We start from the raw sequence: 8,123 nt of genomic DNA, 5'->3' as shown, positions 1-8,123 counted from the left end.
TGAGTGCTTGAAGGAGCAGGCCCCAAACACATGTAGATCAGGGACGCATAGAGTCTTTAATAGAAATTACCAAATCACCTGGAAAGAGGTTGTACTAAATGGCATCCCCACCACCAATACAAAACAGGGTAGACTTCCCCACATGCCCACCTCACTGGAATCCTGAATGGTTTCTTTTTATACTTTGATGATATGACAGGTGGAAATTCTTTCCTTGTCATTATATTTAATTTGATGTTCAGATAACTTAAAACATTCCCTAGTGTACAAAATGCTCTGATAATCATCATTGCATTATATTTTTATTGCAGAATGGTCCAGTTTGATATGTAGCCTAAAAATGATCAACAGGTACATGAGCCTGCACGTTCTACTATAGCTACTGCTGGCATTATGGTTCCAAGGTGTGTGTGTGTGTGGCTTCTGGGAGATCCTGATGGCAGTGTGTTTGCTTAGAAGATTAGCAACATCTCTCTGTAATACTAGTTGAATTCAGTATTAGAGAGGAGCTGGAATCTTTTAAATGACGCAAGAGCTGGACCAAAAGATGCTTCTGAGCAGGCTGTAATCCTGTCCCCGTGATGGAAAGCAAGTCTTTCTGTGACCTTACCTGCACAAGTCAGGGTGGATCCCTCCAGGACATAAGGTGTGGTAGTCGGCCTAAATCTGCTTCTGAACACTGAAGCTGAGTGCTCCCATCTTGCTGATATCAGTTGCAGAGACTGGAGAAGCTGCATCTTCTCAGACACCAAAACCACGGGTTCAGTCACCTGTGTGAGGAGCTCTGTGCTAGAAGATAAAATACATCTGTCCATCCATCCATCCATCCATCCATCCATCCATCCATCCATTCCCATAGCTAAGAGGCATTAAGGCCAAAGTCTATACCATCCCTCTGGTTAAGTTTTAGGCTTCCTCAGAATTAGGAACAAGGAAGTAAGGGAGTTGTGGTGAACTCTCTTTATAGACTAAGAAGAGATCACTCCTCCTTAATATTTCCATCCTAACAGAGCCTCTTACGATTAATAATTTTAAAACATAATTTAAAACACTGGACCCCTGTCTACATCCATAGTTACTATTCTCTTTACATATATTCTCCTATTGCAACCAAAATTCTGTGAAGAATTCTCAATACGCAACTCACATGCCTCTGCACCTCCCTTCACCTCAGTCCTCATTCCTCATCTAATGGTGCTTTGTTCCTGCACCCCTCCACTGAAATGAAAACCAAAAGCCACCTCTTTGATCCATATATAGATCAAGAGTGTTAAAATGAACATCTAAACGGAGACAAAGATTCCCCTCAACAACAAATTTCAATTGTTTCTGTATAGCAAAGATTACATTGCAATGCTATATTTACCTAAAAGCTAGAACTGTAAAATAGCTTCCATAGAGTCAGTCAGATAATGTGAAGGCTGTGCTACAGGAACCGTGCCATCAACTGAAGTACAAAATTTCCCCAACATATCCCATACTATTGCTTCAAATAAAAGGAATTTTGCAAATAGATTCACTGCATGTTGACAATATTTTTATGATCATTTCAAGAAATTGTTTATTGTTTTATTTCTTTCTGAAGGAATTACTAAGTATGCAATGTAATCACCTGAAACTAAAATGTTGTTTCAAAATTTGTCATGGTTAAATATATTGCCTAAAAGCATTGTCTTATTCTCTAATATGCCATAATTAGGTAATAAAATGGTGGTGAAATATAATAGGAGAGAGAGAGCAAACTCTTACAGTCTCCTGATTAGGTCAAAATTATTTTACTGTACCATACAAATCATAATGCTGGAATTCCTTTTGGAATGTTTCCATTCAGTAAACTATCTCAACTATATGATAAGCATACATGACTCCATACTGATATAAATAAGTGTTTAAATTGTAAAAGAAATGGGTCAGAGAAGACAAATTGTCACAATCAAATAATTCTAAACAATATATGTGGCTACCTGCAGTTTATGAGGTGAAGTTTAATTCTGTCCTCTACCTCCTAAGAACAGGGCTGACTTAGTGACTTACTGCTAAAGAAAAGAGTATAGGAATATAAAATAGTTGCCACACACTGGAAAAATTTGGCAAACAGTACCTTAACCAAGTGATGAAAGTTAACATCACCATTGATATCATATGGGTATCATGTAAACCCATATATGATGTGATAAAAAGGGCAATTCATCTCTGTAGTATTCCTTCTGAAAACCCATAACCCCATTCTAATAAAGAAAAAAACACCAAGTTAAGCCTCTACTCCTCATGACATCAGGCTTATGAAAATAGTCTGGCCATTTCTCAAATGGTTAACAGGGAGTTACCATATGACACAGCAATTCCATCCCGAGGTACACAGCCAAAAGAAATATGCCACATAAAAACTTGTACCTGAATGTACACAGGATCATCATTCAAAATAGCCAAAGAGTGGAAACCACCCAATTGCCCATCAATTGATACATGCATAAAATGTGGTATATTCAGCAATAAATATGAATAAAGTACTGATATATGCTGCAACACAGATTTTGAAAACATTATGTAAAGTGAAAGAAGCCATATGCAAAACACCAAATATTGTTTGATTTCATTTATATACAATGTCAAAAACAGGCAACTCCACAGAGAAACAAAGCATATCTGTGATTGCCTAGGGCTGGGGGTGGGCACAGGGATTAACTGCATTCAAGCAAGATGGGTAATCTTAGGGTGATGAAAACATCTAAAACTCAGTTATGAAGTTCTACCTACAGCAATCAGACAAGAGAATGAAATAAAGGGCATCCAAATTGGAAAACAAGAAGTCAAATTATCCTTGTTTGCAGATGACATGATCTTATATTTGGAAAAACCTAGACTCCATCAAAAAACGATTAGAACTCATAAACAAATTCAGTACAGTTGCAGGATACAAAATCAACCTACAAAAATCAGTATCATTTCTATATGGCAGCCAAAGTTAACAATCTAAAAAATAAATTAAAACCTAATCCCATTTACAATAGCCATAAATAAAATTAAATACACAGGAATTAACCAAAGAAGGGAAAGACCTCTATAATGAAAACTATAAAACACTGATGACAGAAATTGAAGATGACACCAGAAAATGGAAAAGTATTTCATGTTCATTGATTGGAAGAATCAATATTGTTAAAATGTCCATTCTACTCAAAGCAATTACAGATTTGATGTTATCCCTGTCAAAATACCAATGACATTCATCACAGAAACAGAAAAGGCAATCCTAAAATTCATGTAGAATCACAAAAGACCCAGAATAGCCAAAGCTATCCTAAGCAAAAAGAACAAAACTGGAAAAATCAATACTGATTTCAAATTATACTACAGAACTATATCACCAAAACAGCATGGTACTGGCATAAAAATAGACACATAGACCAATGGAACAGAATATTGAACCCAAAAACAAATCCACACACCTACAGTGAACTGACTTTCAACAAAGGTGCCAAGAACCTACATTGGGGAAAAGATAGTCTCTTCAATAAGTGGTGCTGGGAAAGCTGGAAATCCACATGCAGCAGAATGAAAATAGACCCCCTATTTCTTGCCATATTACAAAAATTAAATCAATATTAATTAAAGGCTTAAATCTAAGACCTCAAACTATGAAACTACAAGACTTTGAGGAAACTCTCCAGGAGACTGGTCTGGACAAAGATTTTTAGAGCCATCAAATAGAATGTGATTCAGTCATTTGCATAAACATGGATGGTACTGGAAGGCATTATGTTAAGTAAAATAAGCCAGGCACAGAAAGACAAACATTGCATGTTCTCACTTATTTGTGGGATTTAAAAATCACAACTGAACTCATGGAGATGGAGAATAGAAGGATGGTTGCTAGAAGCTGGGAAGGGTTGTGGCGGCCTGGAGGGAAGATGGGGATGGTTAATGAGTACAAAACAATTAGAAAGAATGAATAAGACCTAGTACTTGGTAGCACAACAGGGGGACAATAGTCAATAAAAGTTTAAGTGTGCATTTCAAAATAACTAAGAGTATAATTGAATTGTTTGTAACACAAAGGATAAATGCTTGAGGGGATGGATACCTAATTTTTAATGATGTGATTTGCTGAGACCAGCTTGGTTGTGGAGACTCCAAACCAGGAAGTGCTGAAGGAATTAAGAAACAGACAGAGATAGAGAGCAAAAAGGTATGGGACAGACAGGGGGCCTCAGCATTCCCAGCTGAGAGCCTCAAACAGACTGATCCACATGTTTATTGACAGCAAGCAAGTAATAATCATCATTTAACCAAAAGCATTCTTCGCAGGGATCAAAGCATTCTTTACTAGTGGCAAGAACAGGCTCTGGCAGGCTTATCTACTGCAGCTGGAACATGTTGTTAAGGCAAGTGTCACTCATGCTATTGTGTATGGTTCTTCCGCCCTTGCTGGTTAGGTCAGGAGGATGTCACAGTGCTATAGATATTCTGTTTATGGCCAGTTTCTTTAAGGCCTGTTTATGCCAGAGCTTAGGGCCTGCTCTCAAATGCTCCCAACAGTGATTATTACACATTGCCTACCTGTACCAAAATATCTCATGTATCCCCCAAAATACATATGCCTATTATGTACCCACGAAAATTAAAAATAAAAAAATTTTAAAACCCTCAATTATGAAGATCATTGCCCAACTCTATACATTTACTAAAAATCAAAAAATTCTATCTTCAAATGTGTGCATTTTATTTCCCATATACTACAAAAAAGCTGTTAAAAATATGATATTGCCCTGTTCTTCTGTTGTACCATAGTAGTGACCAAACTTTATCATACACATGCCGTTATGTACATGTTTTATATAAACGTGAATATATGTAAAATGGTAGCTAGCTGTATCGCAGTCCTGCTGACTCTTTGTCATGTGTTCCTCCAAGCATTTTCCCCTCCTAACACCAGCCCATATGTTACTTTGGGTTTTACTTTTGTGTAAAATTTGATTTTTATCTGATCATTTCCACATGTTCCAACTGCGGCAGCGGCTGGAGAGTGGGTCCACAACAAAGTATACGGCATTAAGTACTACTACTTTCTTTGGTCCCCTGTGTGTTTTCTTGCATGACTTCACTTACGGAGTCTAAATAGCCTACCTTTATGGGTTGTCGGAGTGGCAATATTTATCAAAAAGCTACATAGGCACACACCGTTTGCACCAGCAATTTCCCTTGCACAAGTTTATCTTCAGAATGTAGAGAAGGATGTGGATAAGGATATGGTAATAAGAACTGCCATTGTGATAATTCCCTTCCTTTACTTCTGGGCCTTGTGAACCCTGAAAGAACCAGTCCCTCAGGATGAATCCTGGGTGTTTAACTGGGCCTAAATTCAAATTAGAGCCAAGTGGCTATTTGCTGACTAGAGGTCATACATGACTTGGAGTACCCAGAAAACCTGCAAGTCTGCTTAACTTTGGGATTTTCATAGCTGCCTATTCCTGTTTATGCTGCTTGAACCAAACAATAAGCTTTCACCTATGTCAACCATTCGGAACAAAGCAAGTTGGAATCCTTCATTTGCATAAGTTGACCTGAGTGGAAACCTGGGTGGGAACTTTATTCATAAAAGACAAACCTTCCCTTTGTCCTCTGGAACACACCCTCATTTTATACTGAAGGCTACGTCTCCCTGATTTGCAAACTATTCACTGGAATAAAGTCTCTTTCCTCTAAATTCCTTTTCAGAGAACTTTTGTTCTTAACCTGAATTTAGGAAGGGAGACCAAATGAGACGCAAAGCCATGAAGGAAAAGAAGGAAGCAGAGGAAAATGTGGTTGTCAGCACACACGCAATCACACACACAATCACACGCACACACATTTGTACGTAGACCAGGTTCTTTTTTTTATCACAATACTAGTATGCTTCTATGACAGTTTGGTGGGTTCCAAGAGGACATAGTCAGCTCACCAGTGCAAACAGCCACAGGAACTGTGCCCTTCAGCAGGGGACAGACTTTGAAAAGATGCCATCAACACAATGTTGACAATAGGGAATATCAGAACACTCTGAATAACATGGAGTTCTGAAAATTATGTTAAACCCACAGGAAGAAATTCTAGGTAGGCAATAAAATGAGTTATAATGAAGACAATGACAAGAGAGAATTTTTTGCCTATCAGATTAGCTACCATGCCCATTTTTCCAATGTGTGTAGAAACAGGCACTATCATACTGTGATGTTAGTGTTACTGAACAATGGGCTTGCTCACCAATGCACACGGAAGCCAATACTATGGCACTAGCTTTTGAGGAAAGAAAAAGCTTTATTGCAGGTCAACCAGCAGGAGATAGGACCAGCAACACCCAAATCTGTTTCCTCAAGCTGGGGTCTGGAGGCAGAGAGTAACTATGAGGGAGATAGGGAAATGCAATGAGGCATGATCTGATTGGGTCATGCAAAGAAGTGCTGAGTCCTTGGCTTTTTAGTTTGTACTAGAAAAAAGACAGGGCACCTCTCACTTCTTATTTTGGTCCTCATTCCTTAGTCTGACTACTTAGGTTCCACATGTGGTTGACATTTTCTGTTCTGGCCAGCTCCAGGTTCATCAGTCAGGCATACTTGGTTCATTTGGGCATGCTCAGGTTACATGACTTGCAACCTAGGGATCCATTGCAACTAAAAAACATCTCATCATTTTGTTACAAAGTCGAAGCATATTGAACTAGTTCTATGGTTACATTAGGAATAGAAATTAGTAGTAGTATTTTGAACCATCATGTTAATATAAAATGTTCTAATTTCCGGGGCTGTGAAAGGACTCTTCAGGAACTTATAAAGAAATGCTTTATAAGATATTTGCATATATAAAAGCTGGGTGTTAAATATACTATTGTCTGTAATAGAAACTATATTAAAAGGAATTAAATTTTCACCACTAGAGTAATGGGAAAATAAAGTTTAGAGCATAATATGATGAAACACCAACTCCATACAAAAAGTTGAAATTGAATTTGAAAGATGGTCATAGTAAGGACAAACACAGTTACAAAAGTCATAAGTAGTATGGCCGGGTGCAGTGGCTTATGTTTGTAATCCCAGACTTTGGAAGACCGAGGTAGGCGGGTCCCTTGAGCTCAGGAGTTTGAGACCAGCTTGGGTAACATGGTGAAATCCCATCTCTACAAAAAAATACACAAATTAGTCAGGGGTGGTAGCTAACACCTGTATTTCCAGCTACTTGGGAGGCTGTGGCTGGAGGATCGCTGGAGCCCGGGAGGCAGAGGTTGCAGTGACCTGTGATTGCACCATGCACTCCAGCCTGGGCAACAAGAGAAAAACCCCACAAATGTCATAATAGTTCTGTATCTATTTTCGCTAGTATTAGGTCTATTGCTACATATCCATAGGTCTGAAAGCATAAAAATAAAAATCATTTTTTTATTCCTCTCAAGTACACCTCTCTCTTTAGCATAGTAAAAGGCTAGCCTTTGTGTTTGGCCATCAGTATCCCTGAACACTAGATATATCTCTCTTTCCACGCAGACTCATAGAAAGCTCTGTGGGGTGGGCTTGGGCCACAGCCCCTTCCTCCCACTTTCCTGCTCCCGGATGTTCAAGCTGCAGTTTAGGCTTCTGTCGCGAGGGGGCACCAACGTATCATCAATATCAGACTGCAAAGCAATATATACATTGAGCAAAAAGAAATACGATACCTCCCTTAAAACACAGCTTGCGAACCTATGTACAGAATTATTCTGTCTGAAAAAAACTGAAAGATGCAAAAGAAGACTAAATACATATACTCTGGGGCATCTATACGATGAAACACCAAGCAGCTCTAGCACACATTGCTAGTCACTGGCCGGCACAGGACAGCACAGGGGCAGGCGTAAGGTGACTGAGAGATGATGAGAAAGGTGGAAGTGAGTCTGGGCAGCTGTGTCCACAGTGTCCCAGAGAGCGGATGACTGAGAGTGGGTAGGAGAGGGTCTGGGAAGCCTGTACAGGAGCGGGGTAATGGAGAGCGAACTCCCTGCTTTCTGGGAGGGAGGGACCCCTCTAAAGTGTGGACACCTCCACCTACCCCGAGGAGGGAAAAGATAAATCAGTGAATGCGATGTAGATTTTTGGGTCACCATAATACAA

General features: G+C 39.1%; 1 long non-coding RNA gene across 3 annotated transcripts in view; it reads right to left on the bottom strand.

Moving 5' to 3' along the window:
• The window catches only part of LOC108295782, a 56,855-nt gene that overhangs the window by 17,083 nt on the left and 31,649 nt on the right, over nucleotides 1–8,123 (bottom strand). For 2 of the 3 annotated variants that reach the window (XR_005198272.1, XR_005198271.1), the window contains exon 4: nucleotides 611–789. This is a non-coding gene — a long non-coding RNA (uncharacterized LOC108295782). Of the gene's footprint in view, nucleotides 1–214; nucleotides 790–8,123 lie in introns of those variants that run through there. The other variant, XR_001821585.2, reaches the window with a different exon arrangement.

Source organism: Cebus imitator, unplaced genomic scaffold (genome assembly GCF_001604975.1).
Source record: "Cebus imitator isolate Cc_AM_T3 unplaced genomic scaffold, Cebus_imitator-1.0 Scaffold658, whole genome shotgun sequence".
Lineage (NCBI taxonomy): Eukaryota > Metazoa > Chordata > Mammalia > Primates > Cebidae > Cebus > Cebus imitator.
This window is presented reverse-complemented; position numbering and strand designations above follow the sequence as displayed.